This window comes from Piliocolobus tephrosceles, chromosome 1 (assembly GCF_002776525.5).
Source record: "Piliocolobus tephrosceles isolate RC106 chromosome 1, ASM277652v3, whole genome shotgun sequence".
NCBI classification, from domain to species: Eukaryota; Metazoa; Chordata; class Mammalia; order Primates; family Cercopithecidae; genus Piliocolobus; species Piliocolobus tephrosceles.
In genome coordinates this window covers 180,467,642-180,494,760 of record NC_045434.1, presented here as the reverse complement: position 1 = coordinate 180,494,760, position 27,119 = coordinate 180,467,642, and the positions used below count along the sequence as shown (strand labels likewise).

General features: G+C 43.6%; 1 protein-coding gene across 1 annotated transcript in view; it reads right to left on the bottom strand.

The window, feature by feature from the left end:
• HIVEP3 (HIVEP zinc finger 3) overlaps positions 1 to 24,447 on the bottom strand; it is a 413,652-nt gene extending 389,205 nt beyond the window's left edge. The window contains exons 1-2 of the mRNA XM_023221309.3: positions 24,180 to 24,447; positions 22,589 to 22,700 (exon numbers count right to left, since the gene is read on the bottom strand). The gene's annotated coding sequence lies outside the window, so the exon portion shown is untranslated. The remainder of the gene's footprint in view (positions 1 to 22,588; positions 22,701 to 24,179) is intronic.
• Positions 24,448 to 27,119: the final 2,672 nt, after the last annotated feature.

The following is a 27,119-nucleotide window of genomic DNA, read 5'->3' as shown; positions in this document are numbered from 1 at the left end:
CATAGTTACTTCTAATGAATATCAATATATTTTGACACATTTAACAATGTGGAGTGGTGGAGGGAGTACTTCTGGAGCCAGGCTTCCTAGGGGCGATTCCCAGATCTGCCACTTACTAGCTCTGTGACATCTGGTGAATCCCTGGACCTTTCTATGCAGCAGTTTTCCACTCTGTAAAATGGGAATAAAAACAATGTCTACCGCCAAAGTAAAACTCTCAATACATAGTAGCTTTTATTTTTTAAAAAGCTTCAGGATTCAAGTTGATGAGTGAAATGTATAGGCATCAACCAGCTTATGAGCATTCCTCTTCTTCAGAGGTTAGTGCTGAATTATCTGGTCCTTCCTTAACCACTGTGAACTTGCATGGTGTACAAAGACAGAACCTTTCCTGTCAACATATGTGGAGGCAACTGCATTAGGTGCCTGGCCCACTGCTTTTCTGATCGCCACTTGGCCAGAGGTGAAATTCTACTCAAGTTTGTGAATGAGGCCCAGCTCCTTTCCACGTTCCTTGTATTCCCACTCAAAAAGGCATGCTTTTTTTTTTTTCTTTTTTTTTTTGAGACAGAGTGTCACTCTCTGTCACCCAGGCTGGAGTGCAATGGTGTGATCTCGGCTCACTGCAACCTCCACCTCCCGGGTTCAAGCGATTCTCCTGCCTCAGCCTCTTGAGTAGCTGGGAACACGGGTGCCTACCACCACACCTGGTTAATTTTTTGTATTTTTAGTAGAGACAGGGTTTCACCGTGTTAGCCAGGATGGTCTCGATCTCCTGACCTTGTGATCCGCCTTCCTTGGTCTCCCGAAGCGCTGGGATTACAGGCGTGAGTCACTGTGCCTAGCCAAGGCATGCTTTTTAATGAACTCCAGTTCTCCTGTCTCAAAGAGGTCTATCACATGGTCTTTGGAAAGAAGTGGCCCCTACTGTGACAGAGGATCCTGACAGCAGTCATGGAGGGCTCGTTAAAGAAAAAATGATTCAATGGCACTTGCTAAAGAACTATAGGGCAAGCTTTATTTAGGGAAACCACCAAGATTGATGTAGGGACCACCACGGTGGGGTTCTGCAGTCAGGGGGAGAGATTGGGATCAACTCCAAATACAAAGAAAAGTGGGAATGCACAGTCAAGGAGCAGGGCAGGGGTCAGCGGATGGAAAATTAATGCAGAAACATCAGAGGTAAGGGGGGATTCTGGTTAAATTGGCCTAACAGGATTCTTGCTGAAGGCAGGAAGGTTGAGCAGACATCACCTGGCAGATGGTAGAGGATGATGCTATGGTCCGAATGTTGGTGTCTTCCCAAAATTCTTATGTTGGAACCTAATACCAGTGTGATAGAATGAAGAGGTGGGGCCTTTAGGAAGTGATGAGGTCATGAGGGCTGGGATTAGTGTCCTCATAAAAAAAGGTTGAAGAGAAAAATCCCTCCCCCTCCACCATCTGAAGACAGGTGGAAGGCATCTCCTCTGGAGAACAGGCCCTCGTCAGCACTGAATCTGCTGGTGCCTTGACCTTGGACTGCCCAGCCACCAGAATAGTGAGCAGTACATACATTACCCATTCTAAGGTATTTTGTTACAGCAGCAGGAACAGCGTAAGACAGATGAGGAACCCAATCAGATATCAAGGGTGACCAGATATTGAGGATGGAGGATTCTGTCTAAACCGGATTCGTGCTACAACTAGACAATGCTGAGACAAACACAGAAGCTCAAAAGTTGACCCCTAGTTGAAAAAAAGGCTGAGAAGAGCCTAACGTCTGATCATGGAGAGAACCTTTGTCAGGCCCCACATCAAGGACAGCATGTGGTGGGTGAGATCCACAATCTTAGGAAGAGGAGATGCTTTGAATGACCTAATTCTTTGATGCTGGGAGGAGGACCTAGGGTGGAAGCAAAGGGCTGGGGGATGGAGACAGGGAGGGAGCGGGGGGCGGTGCTGGGAGAAAGAGGACCCAGGGTGGAAGGAAACAGCTGAGAGAGACAGCGAGAGGGGGAGGAGGTGCTGGGAGAAGGAGGACCCAGGGTGGAAGGAAAGGGCTGAGGGAGGGAGGGAGGGAGAGAGAGAGAGAGAGAAGTGCTGGGAGAGGAGGACACAGGGTGGAAGGAAAGGGCTGAGAGAGAGAGAGAGAGAGAGAGAGAGAGGTGCTGAGAGAAGGAGGACCCAGAGTGGAGGGAAAGGGCAGACCAGGAAAAAGTCAGAGCCCGCCATCCCCACTGGCATCATTTTGCTCTCAGAGGGTCCCTGCACTCTGCACAATAAAGCAGTCACTTAACCTCCCAGCATCCTGGGGGCAGGAAATATTGGTTTCATCCGTTTGTTGTTTGTTTTAGTCTTGGTGCATCTTAGAACCAAAGTTCTCACTGTATGAACACAAAATTAATTTAGGTTCTTTTTATCCAACATAAGAAAAACTTAGTTTCCTCTAGCCATCATCAATCAACACAAAGCCAGCAGGGCAGTAGGGAAGGCCCTTGCTTCCTGGAAGTCTCCCTGGAGGGGGAAGGGGCAGGAAGTGATCTAGAATCCAGTCTCAGAAGAACTGCTGACAACACCATCACCAAAACGCATCATCTCGCACTCATCTCTAAGTAGTGCCTCCCACAGCCTAAGACCCAAGGTTCATAACTTCTATCCACAGGATTTCTGCCATTTACCATTACCTCTCTGTCCCGGCTCAGGCAAGGACCCTCAGGGCTGAGATGTATCTTCAGGTCAGCCTGCCCACAGGTAAACAGATCATACATGCACACGTGCATGCACACACACACCACCTCTGCATGCTGGAGGTACAAAGGAGGTGGAATAAGTCCTCTCTAAGAATTTACGAAGGCACCTGGCTGCCATCAGCACAGAGTCATCCTCCGTCTGAGTTCTGAAGGTAGCAGTGTCTCTCTAGGTAGGAAGAGAGACAAATGGAGCTTCTTTCCAGATGAAGCAAGTGGAGGCTTTGTTTTCTCAATAGAGGGTTGTAAGAATTTATTGTTTTGAAGAAATAATATAAAAATCTAAGAGCGCTGGTTCCCAGGCTAGAAGACAGACCAGATCTGTTCATTCAGCAAGCAGTAAAATTCCACTGCTTAATTAATACACCAATTGCTCCCTCCTCGCAAAGAAGAAGAGCAGTTCAGCCCCATGGGCTGGCATCTTTGCCACTGAGGTCTGCACAAGATGCGGAAGGTGGACACATGCTATGGCCATGTTGGATGTCTCCTTGTAGCATCAATGAGGAAATAAAACAAAACTGTTACAAATAAAACCTCTGCCACTATATCCTGAATTACATCAGCAAGCTCCTTTTTAACTAGATGTTATGTCCAGGAAACGTATCCATTTACTGATTGTTCCTGAAGAAGTAACTCGTTCACTAGGAAATAACTTAAACCAGAAATGTGGGCTCTCATTTGATGTGGTTTATTCACCTCTAGGTGTTTTCAGTGTCTCTTGTCTATTTAATGGACTCCCTGAAGAGTAGGATGTCTACCTAAAAAGAAAAATTAACATTTATACTCTCCTGATGATGTTTATGTGGAAGGAGACAAACGTTTGTCACATATCTATTGTTTATTTTATTTTATTTTATTTTGAGACGGAGTTTTGCTCTTGTTGCCCAGGCTGGAGTGCAATGGAGCAATCTCAGCTCACTGCAACCTCCCCTGCCCGATTTCAAGCAATTCTCCTGCCTCAGCGTCCCGAGTAGCTGGGATTACAGGTGCCCGCCACTACATCCGGCTAATTTTTTGTATTCTTAGTAGAGACAGGGTTTCACCTCATTGGCCAGGCTGGTCTTGAACGCCTCATGTCAGCTGATTGTCACATATCCATTACATATCATTTAATCTGCCATGAGCTTAATATGCATTATAGAGTCTAATCACCTAACGAGCACGCTCATGAAAGTGTCACCTTCATTGCATCATTTCACTATCCTAGTAGCTCTATGAAGTACTATTATTACCCCCCAGCTTATAGGAGAGGAAACTGAGGCTCTGAGGATAATCTGCCCAAGATCCTGTAAGTAGTAGGTCTAGAATTCAAGTCCAGCCTGATCTTTATCCAAATCTACATTATTGTCCCTGAACCAAAATATTCTCAGGCCATGATCTTCTCCCCTGTCAGCAGAATCTGGAGCATCTCAGGGTTCATGTTGAATTACAAAGCCCTGCCCTAAAGCAGATTTATTGGAAGTCCAATGCTTGTGAGAGCTATTCGGAAGGGAAAAAATATATATATATATATATTTTTTATAATATATATATTTTTATATCTATAATATAATATATTTCTGAGATATATAATATATATCTCAGAAAGTCTTCTCTGCCCAGGCCAATGCAGTCAGTTCCCTGCTCAAGAATAGCTGCCCATGGGCAGGGTTTCCTGGCCAGCAGTTCAAGATGTGCCTGTGCCAGCTTTCCTCTTTAATCTCAGTTTCCTCACCTTTAAAGTGGGTCCCACAAGCCCTGTCCTACACGGCTGCTATAAGGATTTAATGTGATGAGAATCCTAACATATCTAACAAAGTGCCTGGCACTGGGTGGTCAGCAAATGACAATGATTGCTGCTATTACTTGGTAGGCTCCCAAGAGTTATTCCCACATCCAGTGGAGGGAAGAGGAGGGAGCACTCCTCCCTTGGGGGTAGAGTATTTTGCATCAACAGGTTTTAGAATTTTTGGTGCAAGGTGAGAGTCAAAATCTAACCGACTTCGTTGATTACATTATTGCTTTTATGTTCTCTTCAGACAACGTACCCCCTTATTGCCTGTCCCTGGGCTGGGCCTGTCTACCCCTTCCCTCTCCCCACTCTCTGTGCTTCCACCTAGACCTCTTCCAAATTTCCCAGTAGAGAGGGAATAGAGAGGCAGTAGTGGTCTCTTTCACCCCACATCCCAGTGGTGATCACGCCACTTCAGGGAAAAAGAAAGCAGCCTTCACACATATGGGCCTCCCTGAAAAGCTTCCCAGGGAAAAGGAAATGCGTGTGGAAAGGCCACAACTGGGAATGAAATGTCTGTTAGGAAGGCTGAAGGAGAGGGAGAAAGAAGAGTGGCTGGAGGTGAGGCTGGAGAAGTACACAGGGCCCATCGCCTGGGGTGGTGCATACCTTGGGAAGAATTTTCAATTATCTTTAGTTCAGCAAGAAATTACAGACATGATCAGGGCCCATGCAAACAGTCTGGAAGAGTCAAGGCAGGATGCGGGGGACCCATGAGGAATCTCCTGCAGCAGTCAAGCAATGGTGGCCTGGAGAGGGAGTGGACGTCAGGATGGATAAGTGGATGGATTCATGCACTTGTCCTTAGGAGGAGGAATGGACAGGACTTGGTGACAGCTTAGGTGTATCAGGTGGTGGAGAGGAGAGGGTGAAGTCCGGCTTCTGGCCCAAGTAGCTTGGGGGACAGTGATGCCCCTTCCTAAGACAGGGTGCATCTGAAGAGGAGAGACTCACAGGCTGAGGCAGGGGCTGGGGTGTGGGTTGGTCATGCATGTAGGAAGGTGCTGAGCCAAGTCATGCATGTGTTGAGTCATCCAAGTGGAGATGTTGAGAAGAGGGTTGCATTTACAGTCGGTTCTTCCAAAGAGGGGTCCAGATGAGATGCATGGAAACTGACACCAGGGGAGGTGACACCTTCACCCAGGGGAAAGACTACATTGTAAGAAGAGAAATCCTCAGACCGAGTCTAGGGAGCTGCGATCCTCAACAGCCAAGCAGAGGGGTGGCGGAGGCAGCAAAGGAGGCTACGCAGGAGAAGCCAGAAAAGCAGGAAGAAAACCAGGAGAGGCTGGTGCCTCAGAAGCCTAGGGAAGAAAACAAGATGCAGAGTTTTAAACTTCACAAAATGCCACTCAGAGGGCAAGAAAGACAAAGATAACACAATGTCACTGGCATTTATTAAGACGCATGTCAGAGGTGGCTCTTTTCAGGAGTAAGTATGGCCAGGCATGCAAGGGCTGAAGAGGAGGAGGAAGGTGACACCATGCACACAGCCCAGGAGGCTGCCTCACTGGCACCCCATCACCTCCTTAGCTTATTTCCTTCACAGCCATTATCTTAATGTGTGCTGTCTTGCTTCTTTGTTTACTTGTGAATTGCCTTCTTCCCTTAAGGTCTGTTAGGGCAAGCTCCTTGTCTGCTCTATTCACAGCTGTACGCCAGCACCCAGGAGGATGCTTGGCACAGAATAGGAATTCAATACCTGTTGGGTATTGAATGAATGAAACAGAGGCAGAGTAAAGTCTGGCTAAGAAGTGAGGACAGGGAGAGCTGGAAAGCCCAGAAACTACCTACGGGAATGAGCCAGTGGTGAGGAGGAGGGCTGGGTTAGTGTTCCTGGGAAGTGGGTCCCCCGCTTAGGTGGAGGCTTAGGGCAGAATCCTGGACACTCAAAGGAATGCTTAAAAGAGAATTTGAGGCATTTGCTGGTCTGAAAGACATCCGGCCCACATTGCTTTCACTTAGGTCATGTTCCCCGAAAGGAAACCCTGAGATAAGGATTCTTAGATGAGTGATTCATTGAAGAAATGTCCCCAGAGTGGTCTGTAGGAGAGTGGAGAAGCAGGACAGAGAGGGGAGAGGCCAAGCCAAGCATGATCTCAGGCCACATCCCAGCCTCAGCCTGATCCCAGGGAGGGTCCTGGAATGTAAACTGAACCTCCTCCGAGTTTGTACACCCCCATACCCCACTGCTAGGGCAAGGTGGCTGACCTTTCATATTCCCGCTCTAATTAATACTGGCTACAGACTGTCATGGATGGGCACACAGAAGTGGCCAAAGTGATCCAAGGCCATCTGAGCAGAGTGCCGGCAATGTCTGCTACTACATTGGGATAGAGTTTTGTGTGGATTACCCTGGAAGAGCCCACCAAACAAACAACTTCATTCCGAGGGCCTGGATGGTGCAGGCATAGCTACCATTTAGAATCGTTTCAGTTTCTATTCCGGTAAAGAATCCTTCAAAGAAAGACACCGAGGCTCTTACAGCGCAGAGAGGTGCTCTTCTAGGACAACTATAGGGTGTGAACGTAGCACAGCCACTAAAACTGAATGTGACACAATTAAGAGAGTACGGAGAGTATTTAGAAATACTTAAAAGTCAAAACATTAAAAAAAACTGGATAACTTGGGTTATATTCCTGGGATAAGTTTATTATTATCACAGTACTGTGATATTGTAGAATCTGGAGAAATAAAATCAACTGAAATAAAATAAAATACATCCACCAATTACCATGTACTGAACCTCTGCTATGGATCCAACTCTGTGCCAGAAATGAAGCAGCATCTCCCTTGCTCCAAGTTGATTTTTCAGGCTGGGGACTAGATGGGGCTCCTGAAACAATTCAAGAACAAGGCAAAAACAGACCTATGGAGGTCACGTAGGATGATGACTAAGAGTTGAGCCGGGCTCAGCAACTGCCTAGGATCACTCCCATTTCTGCTGCCAGATGCCCTGTGCCTCAGTTTCCCCATCTGAAAAATTGAGATACTAAGAGTCTTTACTTCACAAGATTCCTGTGAAGGTAACATAAGGTGATGTGTGCAAGGTCCTCAGCGTGGTGCTGATAAATGCAGTGAGCACTCAAGCCTTGTTATTCTGCAGTTATTACTGGAGGTGAGGCTGGAAAAGATCACACTTGCCCGACTTGTCCTACCCTTCTCTCCTCAGCAGGGACCAAGACATTTATGCCTGGCTATGAGTTGACACTAGAAAAGAAATCAAAAAGCATCTGTCCTTGTTTCTTGAAGCCAGATGCAACCAAGCTAAGCCTGGACCACCAGTTGACGGGCAGCTGGGTGGTGTGCTCCTCTGTTGAGCTGGCCAGGAGCTAAGGCTGATGGCTTTCTGTCCAAGGAGCCTTTTAGACTCAGAGCACACACGTGCTTGCCTCTTAAAGAGTGCTGGGTCAGCAGGGATGCACTGGAAAAGCCATCAGCATCTTTGCATCCCTACTGACCGTTTCCTGCCCAGCACCCTGAAGCCAGCACTGACCATTTTCCTTCTTGTTTTTTTTTTTTTTTTTTTTTGGAGACAGTCTCACTCTGTCACCCAGGCTGGAGTGCAGTGGTATAATCTTGGCTCACTGCAGCCACCTCCTGGGTTCAAGTGACTCTCATGCCTCAGCCTCCTGAGTAGCTGGGATTACAGGCATGTGCCACCATGCCCAGCTAATTTTTACATTTTTAGTAGAGTTGGGGTATCACTATGTTGCCCAGGTTGATCTCGAACTCATGGCCTCAAGTGATCTGCCTACCTCGGCCTCCCAAAGTCTTGGGATTACAGGCCTGAGCCACCGTGCCTGGTCCTGACCGTTTTCTGGTTGGCAGCAGAAGAAGGGTCCCAGGTCAAACAATGCAGTCACACAGGCCTGTGCTCTAACTGCGCCTCCCCACACAGCTTGGTGACCCCCAGGCCAGTGACTTTGACCTCTGAAGCCTCAATTCCCTTGACTGTAAAACAGGTCCTGACCTTGGCTGCACATTAAAATCACTGGGGGAGTGTTTAAAAGTCCAAATACCAAGGGTTTGCCCCAGACCAACAAAATCAGAACCCCCTGATGAGACCCACTGCTGTAAGGGAAAATAATCATCTTCTACTCCCAGAAGCGGAATTAAGGGAGACTATCCATGGAAGGTGCTTACCACCATGCTTTACACAGAGTGCGCATAAAAGGAGACCGTGACGCACTACCATTCGGAGTTCCTAGACTCTAGAAACACCTCCCACAGGCCCACAGAGGGTTGTACTTCATTGTACTTTATGCCCCACTTTGGTGAGTATCAAAGATCAATCCTACATTTTGATTTCTCTAGTTCTTTTGATCACCCTGGTCCAGAATCATCTTATTCTTCAGAGAGAATATGGTCAGACCCAGGAAGTGCTTCTCTGGATTAAGGGCTGTGAGGCTAAATCTTTGTTTCCAACTCTGCCCTCATGGGCCTCCAATCCCCCATCCTAATAAGAGAGCTGCCATCCACAAGGGTCCTTGGCCCTTGGCTTGCAGAAGCGGGATGAGCATCTACAACCCTGGCTATGATGAAGGCTGCCCTGACAGTTACATTCTTGTAGGACAAATATTTCTGAGCCTGTGGTTCCTTTGCCATGTCTCTAGTCAACAGGGGGCTTTCAGCCCTGTGGAACATGAAGATTTTTGTGAACTAGGGTATAAGGATTTAAGAGTGTGGAGGTGGGGCCTTTCTAGGCCTTGCTTCCTAGATAGTTGATGTATCTGGACCCAGAACTGAGAGAAGGAACAAAACAAACAGGTGGGATCCCTTACAGTTTATAGTTATGTTTTTCAAAGAGTAATACACATTCAGGGAAACAGAAACAGAACTTTAGCAGTAAGAGGGGGCAGCCAGCATCCAAGCTGGAAGAAGAGCTAGCAGGTGACAAAGGAAGCAAGCACTCTTCATGCAGTGTTAAGGCAGTGCTTGTCATCCAGTGGGAACTGGGGTGCGTGGGTGCCAGGCAACAGAGCAGTTGATGGAGACAGTTCCAGTGCCATTATGAGCTGCTAAAAGGAGATCTGACGTGTGCATTCCAGACCCTGATACTACTTCTTGTCCAGTCATTCAACAACATAGTATTCCCTATAGACCAAGCATGTCTGTCTATCTATCTGATTTCATAACCCCATGGCATAGGTGCTGTTATCCTCACTTTGCAGCTGAGAAGACGGAGGCACATAGAGGTTAAGTAATTTGTCCAAGGTCACACAGTTAGTATATGGCAGAGTTGGGATTTGAATCCTGTGCTCTTAATTCCTATGCCAAATTGTCTGTAGCCTAGTGAGGGTGTCAAACAGGTCAACAGACAATTAGAATAGAGTATAGTCTAAGTGAGTGCTAGGGACTAGCACAGGTAGTGGCATCCACAATTCCATTCTTATCTGATGCTCACTCGTAGGAAGAAAAACAGAAGAACCCACCTGGTGACAGGCTAGCAGGCACAAGAACAGGCAGAATGTGCACCTGGAGGATTTCACCTAGGAGAGCTGAGGAGGCACAAAGACCTGCATGTGAGTGTTCACGGTAGCTTCATTTGCAACAGCCCAAATCTGGAAACAACCGAAATTTCTATCAACAGGTAGAGGGATAAAAATATCTGTGGCAGCTGGCACAGTGGCTCATGCCGTTAATCCCAGCGCTTTGGGGACCAAGGCAGGTGGATCATGAGGTCAGGAGTTTGAGACCAGCCTGACCACCATGGTGAAACCCCGTCTCTACTAAAAATACAAAAAATTAGCCAAGCGTGGTGGCACACCCCTGTAGTCTCAGTTACTCAGGAGGCTGAGACAGGAGAATCACTTGAACCCAGGAGTGGAGCTTGCAGTGAGCCGAGATTGCACCACTGCACTCCAGCTTGGGTGACACAGCAAGATTCCATCTCAAAAAGAAAAAAAAATCTGTGACATATGCACACAATGGAATACAATTCAGCCACACAAATAATGAACTGCTGATCTATACAACATGGATGAATCTCAAAAGCATCATGCTAAGAAAAAGAAGCCAGAAGCAAAAAGAGTATATACTTTATGATTTTATCTATATGAAATTCTAGGAAAGTCAAAACTCTAGTTTTAGAAAACACAGTTTTGCGAGGGGATGGGGGTGGGAGGGACGAACTAACTGTGACGGGCATGAAGGAACTTTAAGGGATGATGGGAATGTTCTATATTTTGATGATGGTGATGGCTACACTGATGCAGCTGCTCATCAAAACTCATTAAATTGTACACTTCAAAAGGTGAATTTTATTACATGTAAATTATACTCAATTTAGAAAACATTTTAACAAGAGACTTGATGTCATGCAGTCGAAACTGAAAAGTGCTGTCCTCTGAAGCTAAGAGTGAGTTACTTACATTCTGCTTCCTTTACTTGTTTTTGCTCCTTGTTCTTTCTTTCCCTTTTCCTTTTCCCTCTCTCTCTCTCCCTCCCTCCCTCCTTTCTGTCTCTCCTCAAAGTCTACCACCTCCTTTTCCAAGCCAAGCCTAGGTGACAGGCCCCTGAGCTGCAAGCGTTTCCAGCACTGCCATTACAAATTAGTGGAAATGATCAGACCCCCAGGCAGACTGGTCCTCAGCCTGCTTCAGAGGGGCAGATGTTCTGCAAAACCAGCCAGTGACCCACCCACAGAGAAGACTGGCAAGCCCGCAAGGCTCTCACTGGACCCCTCTGTGGCTTCTGCCTCCCAGGTAGAAAGCATGCATATATTAGATTAAAAAAGAGGAAGTGCCTTTCCAAAAACTACTCGGCTTTGGGAGGGAAGGAGGTCATTTGTCTTTGTCCAAGAAAAACATGTCCCTTCCTTGTAATCCTTGATAACCCCTGAATTGTTTTTGTTTTCTCTAAGATAGTTAGGGACAGGGGTAGGGGAGAGGGGCCACAGTCAGAGAGAAAAGGAGCTAGAGAGGACAGAGGAAGCAAATGCCATACTACTCTGCAGTGGCAGCAAGGTGAGCTCTTACCACCTTGAATTTTGGGAAAGATGGGAAAAGAGGGAAAGCTTCACCAACCAGTGCCAACATGCCTACCTAAGACAACCCCCATATGAGGTGCATCCCCGTTCTCGCTGGATGAAAAGTGAACAGAGAGGTTAACAGGGCAAAGAGGCAGCAGTAATGGGAAGAGAACGTGAGACTGGCATGGTTCCCTCCCCTGGGCCTGCAGGAGGCCCACGGCAGCCAGAATGTCCATCTGCTGTGCCCCACCACTAGTAGGCTCACAGGAAGGGAAGAGGACAATGACAACCCAACTGTCCTTTGCGCAGAAGTTACACCAAGAAGTGAGCAGCAGGACCCGCTGGCCTGGCAGTAAACCACATCAGAGTTATCAGTCGGAAACCTCTTGGACAAAGAGAGTTTATAAATTCCCCTGGCCAAGAGGCATGGAAGTTGAGTTCAGCCAAGCGCAACTCAGACACATGGGCAGTGGAAGGGGACCTGGGGATGCCAGCTGCCAACCAAGTCCTGTTTGTTGGAAATTGAGAGAGATAGTATTAGAGAACTAGATGCTTTCACTTTTTACTTCTCCAAAAGAGAGCTGGTCTGCAGGTAGTGAATCCTATAATTCTATACAAAATGGAGATTAAAGAGATAGGAAGGTACAACTCTGGCCCAAGACAAAAAAAGCAAAAAGAAAAAAACAACAGGCATCCACAAGAGAAAACAGTGAGCGGTTCTGGGCATCTAGTAAGTGGAAGAGGAAAGAGACCATCTCTAATCCTAACTCACTCTGTTCCAGGTTTGGAATAAAAGCTATATAGGGAGAAATAGCCTGTTAAAGTAGAATTGCCAGTGTGTAGAACTGAAAATCGGCCAAAAATCCATCAGCTCTCTCAATTTACTAAGAAATAATAATTAACTCCCTAGTACCTGATATACTTTTGCATTTAAAGGCTAAACTACCTATATCTACTCAATATCATTCACTTCTATTCCAGTAAGACTCTTATTGGCAGGTTTAAAGCACCCCTACCCAACCCACTAGCACCAGCTTGTCTTCTGTCTTAGCCTGGAAGAAACATGTATGAATTACATTACTAAGAACATAGTATCATATCTATTGAATGAATCATTAAATAGACTGGCCACTGTAATAAATACATGTGGATATATACATTCTGTTAATAGATTTGGTATAGTCTTTCGTGGTTTCAAGTGTTAAGGATTATTGTGGTATTAAAGAAAACCTTATAGGCTTTCATTTCCTGAACTATGGTGGATTCGATATGTAGCCAACTCTACCGAAAACACTAAGCAAACTGGAAACTATAGAAAAACATCTTTTGAAATGACCGATGAGCTGGCAAGTTAGTAAGACATATTAACTCAGCAAAATCTGAAGCCCAGAATAAGAGCCAATCCCTGAAGTTAGCTTGAAGACATTAGCCAACAAAGTGACCTTCACTTTTATATTTTGTAGCCTCATGGGAAGAGGAGACAGGATAAGAATTTCCCATAACATAAAGGATACTATCACACCAGGAACTTCAATTTATACCAAGTGTGAGAAATAAAAATATATATAAACCTAGATATGCTTTGTGAAACTGTAGAACACCAAACAATTTAAAGGAACCAGAGGGAAAACACAGATTATTCTCAAAGGAGAGAGTCTTGTCTGTAGACAGGACAGCAGATTTTAGAGGAAACGATGGAAACAGAGGACAGTTGAATAATATCTTCATTGTGTTGGCGAGAAAATAACTGACAACCTAGAATTCTACCCTAATTCTATCCAGTAAAAACCTCTCTCAAAAACAAGGGGAAAATTAGTGTATTTGCAAGCAAACAAAATCAAAGAAGTTGTCACCAACAGACTCTCAATAAAGAAAATTCTAAAAGCTGTACTTCAGGCTCTATCGGAAAATACCAAAATGAAGTTGGTAAACCTATGTTAATATTAATCAGAATAGACTTTAAGACTAAAAGAATTACTAGGGAAACAAGTTTCGCTTCATTATAAAAGATTCAATTCACCAGAAAAATAAAACAATTCAAACCTATAGGTACCTAATAACAAAGGCTCAAAATATATAAAACACAAACTGACAGACCATAAGAAGAAAGAAAAAATCTACAATCATAGTGGGAGATTATATTTCTCTCAGTAACTGATTAATCAAGCATACAAAAATCAGTAAAGACACAAAAGACTTGGACAACACAGTGAAGAAGCTTGATCTAATGGAGTTACATAGAACACGGCATCTAACAATGGTAGGATCCACAGAACATTATGAAAAGTGACCACATATCAAGTCTTACAATAAATTTAAAAGGCTTGGTAGCACTCAAACAATATTTGGCAACCATGAAGCAATTAAGTTAGAAATTAGTAACAAAAAGGTAACAATAAGAAAAATAAACAAATATTAAGAGGATTAAAAAGAAACACAGTTTTAAATCATAAGTCAAACAATAAATCATAGTGAAAATTATAAAATACTTAGAAATAAATTATATAAAAACATTACATATCAAAATACATGAAGTTAGAGTAAATATGTATAGCTTACAATGCTCATAATGGGGGAAAAAAAGCCTGAAAATTAAAAATCCAGATATTTACCTTAAGAAGTTAAGAAAGAAACATAGCTCAAATGTAAATAAGTTAGATGGAAGAAAATAATAAAAATTAGTATAGATATTCATAAACTAGAAAACAAATGATGGAGAGGATCATAAGGTCAAGGATTAGAGATAGTCTCTAATAACATTGAGAAAATTATTAAAAGACTAACAAAATTATAGAAGGTACTACAAATGAAAAGGGGACATAACCACAGATCCTACAGAACATCAAAAAATAACATCTTATAAGTAACTTCATGGTAAAAATTTTGAAAACTCAGATAAAATGGATAAATTTCTAGAAAAATCTAATTTACCGATATTGATTCAAGAAAAAAATTAAAACTTGAATACCCACTATCTATTGAAGAAATTGAATCAGAGGTTAAAAGTCTTCAGGAAAGAAAGAATTCCAGCCTCACATAATCTTTTTTTGAGAACAGATAAAGAGGAAACCTTTTATAACTTACTTTACAAATTCAGCAAAACCATGATACAAAACCCTGCCAAGGATAACATAAGGAGTGAAAATTATAGTACAACACACTCATGAAGATAGATATAAAACTTCTAAATTTTATTAGCAAAAAAACCTAGCAAAGTATAAGAAATGAACCCATTACAACCAAGTCAGGTTTATTCTTGGAAAGCAAGGTTAAGTTAACTTTGGAAAATTAGTTTACCAGATATTAACAAATTAAAGAAAAAATTATATAAATCTTCTCAATAAATACAGAGGAAGTATTTAATAAACCTCCATGTATATAATTTGAAAGACAAAAAAGCTCTTTGCAAATACAGAATAGTAGTTCCTCATCATGATAAGGAATATCAAATCCATAAAAATCATCATTCTCAAGGGAAAATGTTGAACATGAAAGGCAAAGCTTAAATGTTTAGAAGACAATATAAGAATTGTTCTTAAGGATGTCCTTCAAAAGACACAAAATGTTCAATGATAAAAGAAAGATTGATAAATTTTATTACATTGAAATTAAGAATTTCTGCCACTGTAAAGATACTAAAAAAGATGGTGAACAAAATATCACAAATAAGGAGAAGGTATTTTGGCAACACAGAGAAATAGTCTTCTGCATATATAAAGAACTCCTACAAATAAATAAGAAAGATGTAAACTACCCAATTTTCAAATAAATGGTCAGAAGGCTTAAAGAGGTACTTCACAAAAAAAGAAAATCCAAAAGGTCAACAGTTTATGAAAAGATACTGACCCTCTTTAGTAATCAAACATATATAAATTGAAACCAGATTAGATACTGTTACACATCCATAAGACTGGCAAAATTTTTTGACAATATCCTACAAAATATAAAGTGTTTGCAAGATTAGAGAGCAGTAGGAGCAATTGCAGCTGGATATAGATATTGGTTAAACACATTGTAAATTAATTTTTGATTAAAGTGAAACTCATATGACACAATAGAAATTCTGAACTATCCTAGCAGCATTGAAAATGCCCATAGTCTATGACCAGTAATTTTACTACTATGTGTATTCCCTAAGTAAACTTACACACATACTTAGCAGGGAACTTGAAAAAAAAAATGTTTACAGTAGCACTATTTATAATAGCAAAATACTGGAAATAAGCTAGTGTTCATTAATAATAGAATAGACATATCAACTGCCATATATTCATTCAGTGGAATATTATGGTTCAGCAAAATGAAAAAATTTCAGCTACACCCAACAATGTGAATGAATCCAGGACGAAACATTTAACAACCAGTTGGCACAGTGTCCAATCAAATGAAGTCCCTGCCCTAGTGCCAGAGCTGGTACCCAAGACCCCCTGCTATGCCAGATGTAATCCCTTTAGAAAGGGGCGGACTTGGAGAAGTACCATAGGAGCACCTGGGAAGGATCAGGTAAGCAGCAACTTACCAACTAATATGGAAATAGTTTAGTTGTTTGTCAACCAGTGAGCCTTACTGGTATGGTGTGCATGGACTAAATGCGAGCATTAAGAACAAAAGAATAAAACAGTGTGATTCCATTTATATGAAGTTCACAAACACAAACAACTACACAATATATTGTTTAGGGATACAAATGCAGGAGGATAAGACAATAAAGAAAAGCATAGGGGAATAAAAGGAGCTTGCAGTGAGCTGAGATCCGGCCACTGCACTCCAGCTTGGGCGACAGAGCGAGACTCCGTCTCAAAAAAAAAAAAAAAAAAAAAAAAAAAAAAAAAAAGAAATGTCCAGAAGATGGTAATCCCTGAGAAGAGAGGGAAGGGATGGGGTGGAGGGAGGTACACAGGGGACGTCAAAGGTTCAGGTAACATTCTTTTTCTCAAATCAACTGGTGAGTATATAAGTGTTGGTCATAATGTTATTCTTTAGACCTTTCTACACAGTTTATAAGCATTCATTTGCATCTAGGGGCTATTTCATTAAAGTTATTTCAAAAGATGGTCACAACACAAATTTTAATAAGAAACTCATATCAAATTGCTGCAGTTCCTGCCATATCTTTTCTAGTTGCTGGGCAAAGATGCCGTCCTCAATTGTAATTGGTGTGCTCCAAACCCACTTAAAATTCTATGAGCTTCTCCCCAAACCACTCCAAAACATTCTTGTGAGAATCTTTCCAGCAAGGTACAGCAAGGCCCAACCTCCAGGGTACATTATGCTCTGGCTCCTTTATTTAATACAATCATAATCATAGTGGGTTTTTTTCTCAAATTTTGAAATCTTCAAAATGAGGGCATGGAGCAAATGACTACATTCTGCTTCTCTTGCTAAGATTTCAGTGGTGATGCTCTCATTTTAAGTTCTTTACCAGACGCTTCAGCTGTGCGATCCCCAATTCCCCTCATCAAGATTTGCTGACAGTCAGGGGAAGTTTCTAACACTGTATTAAGTGTATACTGAGGGCCAGGGAATTGGGGAGAGTTTGAGGGGCTGCACGCATGTGCAATTTTTTAGCAAACCAAGCAGATGCTTGTAGATTCATCACTTTTTCAGTTATTTGTGAACAACCCCTAATAGCCACACCACATGGCAATTTGTCTTTTCTCTGGAGCACAAATGTGAACTGTATGTTGCAAAGCCACAGAAAAGAACAAGTCACTTAGCTAGAGAGGGAACCTTCTCAAAGGCCCAGTTCCCCCATCCCAAGATGCCACCAGGGAAACAGAAACTCTGGAGGTGAAAGAAACTTAATTTCCTTGAATGCAAGTTGAAAAGGCAAATAATTGGTAGCCTGTGAATAGTCATAGGAACCTCTTCACTCTGGACTGAAACCTGATTCAGGAGGAAGTCAAGAGCCTATGCAAGTATTTCTGCAGTTGCAAACTTGGGGATTTGCCAAGGGCTTGAGATGTATCCACTGAGAATGTCAAGGTTCTACTGTATAGAATTTTGATGGAGGAGGATTTCAAAATTCTTCTTCTATTTAAATTAAATCAGTTCATGTTTATCAGGGCATCTCTGATCTTTTTGTTTTTAAGAGACGTCTTTGCTCTATAGTCCAGGCTGGAGTATAGTGATGTGATCATAGCCCATGGTAGGCTCAAACTCCTGGGCTCAAGAGATCCTCCTGCCTCTGTCTCCTGAGTAGTTAGAATTTACAGGTGTGAGCCACCATGTCCAGATAATTTTACTTTTATTTTTTTTTAAGACAGGGTCTTGCTACATTGCCCAGGCTGATCTCAAACTCCTGGGTTCAAGTGATCCTCCTGTGTCAGCCTCCTGAGTAGCCGGCATTACAGGTATGAGCCACTGTATCCAGCTCCTCTGATCTTAAGATAGTTTCAACATCTAATGCTAAGCCTGGAAGTCCAATGAATGACTCAATAGACTAAAACTGGTGACTGAGATTCGGCAGAGCACATCGTGTATTTATAACACTGCTTTTATTTTTTCCATATCCTTCTACTATTTGTTTATTAGCTTTTCTTTGGATCTCAGTTATTCATACATAACACATTTTTAAAAAGTTGAACCCAAACCCCAATGCAAGGGTCCACCGATAATCAGAGATCTCAAGATTTCTGAGACTAGCTTCCCTATGCTTCTCCCTGGCTTTGTTCCCCAAATCTGAAGGGCATTTTCAGATCACCCCTACTTCATATTTAGATATAAAGCTTCCCCCTTTATCTACAAGAATTCCAGCTGCACCTGGCATATCAAAAACAGTTAGTAATGAGGAGGGGAGTCCCATCAGTCATGAAGTCACCACTTCCATCATTGTCCCGCCTCCCAAGCACTTATTTCCAACCTCCCAACAGGTTGGAGGTGAAGCCTCCCAACTGGGCAGCCCTCTGGATAGTGTGGTTCAGTCAGTTCCCACCACCACACCCCACCTCCTCTGCCTTCCAAGCCCCCTGGGATTTCAGGGAATACCCTTTTCTCCATCATATTACAATTAGATACAGGGAACCCTTGGAGAGTTCTGAGTATTTGCAATTATATTCAATAACCTGTTACTGACAGTTTCTTTTAGTTAAAGAATTTTTCAAGTAAGTTACCAAAACAGTGAATGTCTGTGCATCTAGAAACTGAGAAATACTCTTCCATTACTTTTAATTAGGTCCTCTCATTTTCCACATATGTACTGAATTTTTAAAATACTATTTTAAAAGTATCTACATTTATTTTCCCCTACTTTTGTTTTTCCTCTTGCCTTTGTTTTGGAGCAAATTTTAACTGAGCACATTGTCAGAGGGTCAGGCCAAGTTTAGCACTGCTCGTGTATCTCAGCTACCTTCCAGTTTTCAGCACGACGTCTGAACTGAAAAACACCATTGCTTAGCATAAAGGTGTGGCCATGACAGCTTGAACAACATCCGGAAGGTGGCAAGTCTACATTTGCTACACAGATGTACGAAACAGATGGCACTAGGGTCTACCTCTCCTGCTGCATCTTCTCCATCATCAGGTCTCTTCCAACTCCAGAATTAAAGTCATCAAGTTGGAAGAACTCTGAGTGTGTTTCCTGATCATCACAAGACAGGTTGAGGTTCAGGAGTATTTTCTTTAGCATCAAATGTTAGAACATAACCACTAATAATAACAGTAGCATAGTAGTTCCCTGATAAATTCTAACAAAAGATCATAAAGTTCTCAATTTCAACAGCAGGGCTTTATAGTTGTAATACAATTTTGACCAGTAAGCCACCGGCTATCCAGAAACCTCGCAGGTGCCATTATCATGGATAGCTGCAGTTTTTTCTCTAAGAATCAGGCGAAAAAATCATTTGGGGATACTTCAAAACTGTCATGTCTTTTTAAATTGGATGAACAAAATATAATCTGAACTTCTATGGATACATGTGGGTCACTGTGAGCATCAGTTATTATGTTATAAAACGGAATACCAAAGATCCATCAAAATACATAAAATTTCACTGAATTGCTTACATTAAACACTCATATTAGCTCTAGAATGCCATGCCTTGAATTCTTGGGCCTTTTACATTTTTTTAAACTTTCCTGTTTCTTGTGTTACTCTTACTTCTTACTGATACTTGATAAAAGACCTTTAATAATCCTTGCACAGTACAGTATCAGTTGCTTCCAATTTGCTAGGTGCATTTGACAAACTAATAACCAAGCCTCTTAAAACTTGAAGTAAATGTAAAGGCCTGAAAGAGGGTATAAAATTTCCCCCAGTGATCAAAATTCATGAACTGTAGCTCATGGACTTATGACCTTTCTTTTGATTTGCCATCTAGGTCCCAACTGGATAAGTGCAATTATGTAAATGTGAGTTCCAAATTGTTGTGGTATTATCCTAGTACCCATCAACTACAGTGCACATGTCACTAAATGTATCTCATTTTTCTTCACAACATAGTTCAGTGGTCTTAGTAAGGTTATGATGGTTACACCTACTTTACTGATAAGGAAGAAAATTGGTCACGGGCTTTGGCCAAGTCTGACCCAGAATGCCAGTGCTGCCTGTTGAGACAGCCAGTGTTTTCCAGCCTGCCCGCCCAGTGCATCTGCAGATCTGTAAATATACTTTGACTCCCCAGGAAACAGGATGGAGAACAGCATGTCATGCTTTCAGCATGGAGGGCAGAAAAGAGCCTTAAAGACATCGGGGAACTCACAGAGTAGGGAGTGAGAGACAAGTTAAATGCTATCCAGTTGTCAAACAGCTTTCTTAATGTTATCTTTCATCAAGTCGGGTCCTAGAACCTGCCAGGACTGCAGACTAAATGCATCTTCCTCTTGCCTGTACCTTTCACACACTAGATGTCTCAATGGCTCACTTGGCAAGGGCCCAAAGGCAGCACACACTTCTCCACTCCAAGGAGGGTGGCTGCCACTAAAGCACAATGGGCGGAGACAGCTCAACAATAGTGCCAGTTGAGCACATCTTGATCCACTGCCACAGAGTTCACAGTAGTAGTTGGCCCTCAAAGCAAACCCACTGGGGTGTTGAGGGCAAAAAAACAATCTTAGCTTTAAGGGCCCAGACTTTGCCATCAAATTAACAAATCTACCCAATAGCCCCAGGCTGAGGTGCTCAGGGGTGTGACAGGAGAGTCCCTTTTAACAATTCTGTATCCTGTGGATGCCTTAACTAGACTGAGAGGGGAGGAAGCAGAGAGAGCTAAGTGTCACACACACCCTCTCCTCCTGCCTGCAGCTGTTCTCCTTCCTTGCAAAAAATTCCCACAATCTTTAAATGCAAGGATGTAAAGGGCCTCCAGCCTCTGCAAGCCATCACAACTTTAAAGGGCTTATCTCAAACAGCTCAGACAGCATCTGAGGTCTACTCTTCAGCCCCACAGTATATAGCCCAACCCCAGAGCACAAGTGACACCTTGATGAACAGGAACTCCTCCCCACACTGGCTGCTCAGCGGGACCATTGAAGAACAGCTGGGACCTGGCCGGTTACCCTGGCTTCAGGATTCATTTTCTGCCTGGAATTGGGAAACTGTAGTCCCTGCAGGGGTCCTTCTCCTGGGTCCAACTGTCTCCAGGGTGCAAGCGGTGGGAAATTACCAAATGAAAGTTCAGATAAGCAATTACTGGCTGAAAGAGATACGGGAGGGTCTTCAGATCAACACTGACCCAGAGCTAATACCACACCATCCTCAGAGGGACACAGGATCATTGACCTGTGTTCTTCACATTTAAGTGGCTCGAATTATTCCTCCTTGCCCCCACTCTCTCCCTGCCCCCAGCACCCACATAATTACATAAAGATATCTTAAACAACTGTAGCACCCAATTTCTTCAGTCTGGGGGAGAGCCAGGAGATGGCGGGGAGCTGTTTGGGCACACGTCTGATCATTACATAATCACACAAACAGGGGCTGGAGAACACTGACATGCAGATCAGTTCAGCAAACACCTCATTCTTCCTCTTCCCTCCCCCCACAACACCCAAAATGCACACCAGAGTTAACAAAACCCAAGCATTCCAGGTAGCTAGTGGGCACCTGGTTGCTGTGGTTACAATGCCAAGGGCTACTAGAAATGTCAAGGTATACCAGAAAGAGGGCCAGGGTGCTGCTCACCCAGCGACCTGACCTGCAGAACCTCCTCCTGCAACCACTGCCCCCAAAGTTAAGGAAGGGCCTAGCCACAGAAATATTTCTGACCTGCAACAGAAACCAAACCAGCTACGTTAAAGGAAACCAATGCTGGGCCTCCAAGTTCCTCTGCACCACCACTCTCTATCCAATCTACGCGGGTTCAGGGGGACTGCCACACTCAAGAGTCCTCAGCAGCCTGGACAATATCATCAGGGACCATTCGGCACCATCAGTGTTTCCATTTAAAAGACGGTAAAATGTGGGGCATAACTTGGAGGGGACACTCTCTCTGCTAGCAGGGAGGCAAGAATCCCCAATAGAATAGGAGTTTGGTTTCGGTTTGGTTGGGTCGGGTTGGGGGTTGGGAGATGATTTTGCTTTAGGAATATTTTCAGGGGGCTAGGATTAAGTGGGGAAGAGAAAGCTATCCCTTCTGTCTCAGCAGCCAGCATCATACCAATCTCATTCTCAACCAAGCAGGCTACTGGAGTCCGCCTAAACAATCCCGGAGCAGCAGCCAAGGCAACACAAAAAAACGCAGGTGCCACGGGACGCGATGCCTGTGCCCCCCAGCCCAGGCTCCTCGGGAGCCGGCCCGCCAGTGTGGGAGTGCAGAGCCCAGCAGAGCTTGCTGCAAGCAGCGCTGGAGCGCACGGCGCGCACAGGGTTACAGCCCTGCCGCCGCTGCCGCCGCTGCCTGTGATTGACGCGCGGGGGTCACTTGAGGCTCGCGCCGCTCCCCAGCACCAGGCCGAGCAGCGCGCTCAGCCCACCGGGGGCACCGGCCGCCACGCGCAGCCCACCCGGCCAGCCCCTGCGCCTTGGCAGCCGGACACCTTGCCTAAGAAAGGCAGCCACAAAATGGAATCGCAGCTTGTTATTTTGCTTCTCGGTGCGGCCGCAGGCAAAAACACAATCACAAGGTAAAATACAGCGCAAGGAATCCATCTGCCGAATAAAAACCCAGAGTCCCCTACCTTCGGCCTTGGGATGGCAAACTGGTCCTGTGTTCTCTGACCCACGGATCCAGCCCCTTCTTCATGAATTATTCCGGCCAGGCAGGATTTTGTGCATTTTTTTCATGAACACCTGTTTCAAGTAAGGGGTAAAGACCTTATTGAAAGAACTGTCCTTAAAAAATAACCTGTGCAAACGTATGTCCATCCAGGCATGCATGCGTGTTTGTATACACACATATGCACACGGAATAGCCATGTACATTGAAGCACCAAACTAGGCAGTTGGATAATGGGAGAGTCGGCTGGTTGTGAGCATGCTCGCGCCGGGGACAGATCCACCCTCTGTTATTCCTCTGAATAAATATAAATCACGATCAGAAACCCAAACAGAAGCATCCCTCTTGAATTCCTGCTGCTGAAAAACACGGAATAAATTCAGCCCGCAGACACAGAATCTAATCAGCAGCTGTTTTCTGAATCCAGAGCCAACCCATGCCTCGCTTGTCTTTTCCACTAGGAGTCCAGACCTTTTTTGAAAGGGGTTTTAACCTTTTAAAGACACAGTACACCAATTATCACTTCGGAATAGCTGTCACTCCCAGCGCAGGAAGCCAGTCCCATGCCTAAAGCCACAGTAGGTTTGCACGCAGTGATAAGGATTTCATTTATTGGTGCTTTTTAAAAAACATATATGTATAATATATGCACATATATTATACATATATACATGGAGAGAGAGAAAAAATGCAAATGCAAGCCATAAATATTTATTGCAGTGATGAGCTTCTCAGTGACTAATCGGCATGTTATGTAAACACTATGATCCTTCACTTCTGAACACCCATGTTCACGGGTCAGACGAGACAGGGCACTCTTGTCAGCAGGCGTGTCACACCTCATCAGCCTCTGGCTGATCAGGGGCCGGGGAGCCTCAACAGTGGCTGAAGGGAGTGGGGCCTCTGCACCTGAGAGCTCAACATAGGCACTCCTTGCCCTGCCCTGCCTTGCTCTGCAGGCTCAGGGTCCATGTCCACAAACCAAAGAATAGCTCTGCCATTATTGCTAAACTCGAACATAATCCAGAGCCACATTGCATTCCAAGACACACTTTCTTTCAACCAGAATCAGTAATCAGAACTACCACCTGAACCTTAGTTACAGTCTTTACGATTCAGACTTAGGCCCTTCTTCGAGATTTTGTCATTGAGTTCTGTTGTTTTGTTTTTCACTTTTAAGGTATGGAGGTAGAAAAACAAGATAGGGGGAGAGACAACCTCCAGCCTAAATTTTTTTGAAAAAAAATTATTCTTCGAGTACTTTAGCCACCCAGATGGTGTTTACTGCAGTTTTGTTCTGGCTTTTAAAGAGGCAGCACTGAGAAGAAACAAGAGTCCTAACCTTGCTCATGTGAGATGGTGTTTACTGCAGTTTTGTTCTGGCTTTTAAAGAGGCAGCACTGAGAAGAAACAAGAGTCCTAACCTTGCTCATGTGTGATAAGAAGGCAAATGCCTTTGACAGTTTCTTTTTTTCACCCCAGCCCCAGAGCTCCAGCATGGCGCTGTCTGCTTCTCCGCTGGTTCCCGCCTAAGAGCAGTGGCAGTGGCTCACCTCAGGAACTACAGGGGCGCTCCTACCGCCGCTCCAGCATCACATTCCCTCCCTTGCCTAGTCCTGCCAGGCAAACCGTGAAAGCAAGTGCACTGTCACCCTCCCACCTCATCACAGGCGCTCCTGTGTGGACCCCTCCCAGCTACACACACACACTCTCTTCCTTCCCCTCTTCCAGCCGTTTGGCAGAAAATTATCATATTTCATGTGTCATCGCCCAAGCAAGCTGGGTCCATCACTGATTGGCTGGGCCCTGGCAGCCGGAAATGTCACCAGCCACACAGCGTGGAGCTGGCTCTCCTGCGGCCACCACAGACCTGAGCCCAGGAGGCTCTGTGACAAGGCACAGACCTACCACAGAGAGCCTGTCACTCTCTCCCTGGTCCAGCCCCTGCCCTCTGCTTAGCCCTCTACCCAGCCCCAGGGAATAGGGGCTGCAAGGGGATGAAGGAGTCTCAGTGACATTCCTATTTTTCCCAGCATGTTTGAGAAGAAACTAAAGATGTGTCCAATCAGGTTTACAAATTTGGAGAACTTGTTTTTGACAAAACATTCTCTCTTCACACTAAAAAAAAAAAAAAAAAAAAATCAGTAAGACTGGGTGAAAACAGGATTTTTTTTCCCCCCCAGGAGAGTTTACTAGATGCTGTTGTTTATTTCCCAACTAACATCTCAGGCACCAAGGTATAATCATGTCACACGGCTGTCAGATAATTCAGAAGGTGATTCGAGTCCATCCTCTTACCTTTAAAGAGAACAGCTCCAGAAAATGAGGCTTTGTGACTTGGCTTTGCAATGTATCATGATGCCACACAACTTTTTAAGGGTTAAATGATCTTTGTAGTGACCAATATGAATCACTTCAGCTGTAATTTAATCTTAGTTCCTCCTGCTGTATCTTCAGCAGGCTTAGTGTGACTCACCATTTCAGTCTCACCTTATTCTGTTCTCCTGAGTAAACTAAACTCTATCTCTCTGGCCTTTTCAGTAAAAGTTGTTTCTCAACCCTTTAATTATGCTGCTTTAAAGAAAAAGCCTCCCAGAGTTAGATGAGGCTGGAAGGTCATTTGGTCCAGCTATCCATATGATGTGTCAGAACTCTCCACTATTTCCACATCGGGGCTTTTGGTTTGGGGAATGGTAAATTGGGCTCATATATTTACTCCCTTTCATTCCTTACCCCCAAAAACGATTTACATGACCAAAACATGACTGGCAATGCTGGGAACCAGGGAAAGATGCCATCAATAAAGCAGACATTTTGAATAATATGGGAAGATACAAAGTAGATGGGACATGGGAGGAAAAACTAATTAGTACTGATAAGCTCATGATTCTGCAAAGACCCTGATATGGGTTGGCTGTGTCCCCACCCAAATCTCACCTTGAATTGTAGTTCCCATAATCCCCACATGTTGTGGGAAGGACCTGGTGGGAGGTAATTGAATCATGGGGGTAGGTTTTTCCCATGCTGTTCTTGTGATAGTGAGTAAGTCTCATGAGATCTGATGGTTTTATAAAGGGCAGTTCCCTTGCACACGCTCTCTTGCCTGCCACCATGTAAGACATGCCTCTGCTCCTCCATCACCTCTGCCATGATTGTGTGGCCTCTCCAGCCATGTGAAACTGTGAGTCCATTAAACCTCTTTTTCTTTATAAATTGCCTGGTCTCAGATATGTCTTTATTAGCAGCGTGAGAACAGACTAGTACAGACCCCTAAGAAGTAAGTGTACAGGTTTCCAGAAAACAGTCTTGGAAAATCCCCAACTCAGAGAATCAGGATTGGAGGAGAATCATAGGCAGCAGTTTAAAGGCAAATTAAGGGACATCAGGAATATGGTCAGTTTCTCCACACAGAATGGCTGGACACAGAAATAGGTCCACAGCTTCTTTGGAAAGTGACAGGTTTGTTCCAAATATAATAGAAGCCAAAGGTTGAATAGGGGCAGGATATCAGCTCCTTTTGAAATGCCACTGCCCCTCCCAAAAAAGTGCACACACACCACACACACAAGAGATTTAAATAATCAGATAAAACATAAGATATAACAGAGAGATCCAGAATATCCAATCAATATTAGTCTAATAAGAGTTCCAGATGGAGACATCATCAATAAAGAAGACAGAAGAAAACAATAATCAAGGAAATAGCAGAAGAACATTTCCTTAACCTGAAGAAAGTCTTTAGGCCTTAGATCAAATGCTGTGCTAGGCAGCAGGACTACTGAAAGAATACACACTTCCAGATGTACTCTGATACTCCAAGAGCAAAGACAATGACAAACTTCCTCATAAAGGAGAAAAATTAGGTTGCTTAAAAGGAAAGAAAATCAGACTGATATCATACTTCTCATCTGTAACACTATGCTAAAAGACACTGGTACAATTTCTGTAGAATTCTAAGGGAACGTTATCGCAATTTAAGAATTCTGTCAGCTGCCAAACTGTAATTTCTCTTATGCAATGACAAAAGACAGGTATGTTCAAAGACACAGAAATTATATCACCCAAACACCCTTTATTAAAAAAAATTTAAGGTTACATGAAGATCTCTTCCAGCTGAGGAAAAAAACAAGGCAGGATAACGAATTCAAGAAAGGAGAAGATATGTTATATAAAAAATGTAACGAATAAAGCCAATAAAATATGTGGTTAAATATGAAAATAACTGAGAATATAGTTGTAAAATTTAATTGTTAGAAGTCTTGAAAGATAAGAATATATGTACATTTATTCCAGATTTGAATTCATATGTATATCTATCTCTTACATGTATGTGCCTGGAATTAACCTTCTATATAATTAAAACAAAAAAATAGAAAATCTCAGTGGAAACAGGTAAAGTCACTAAAAAAGAAGGAAGGAAGGAAGGAAGGAGGGAAGGAAGGAGAAGAAGGAAGGAAGGAAGGAAGGAAGGAAGGAAGGAAGGAAGGAAGGAA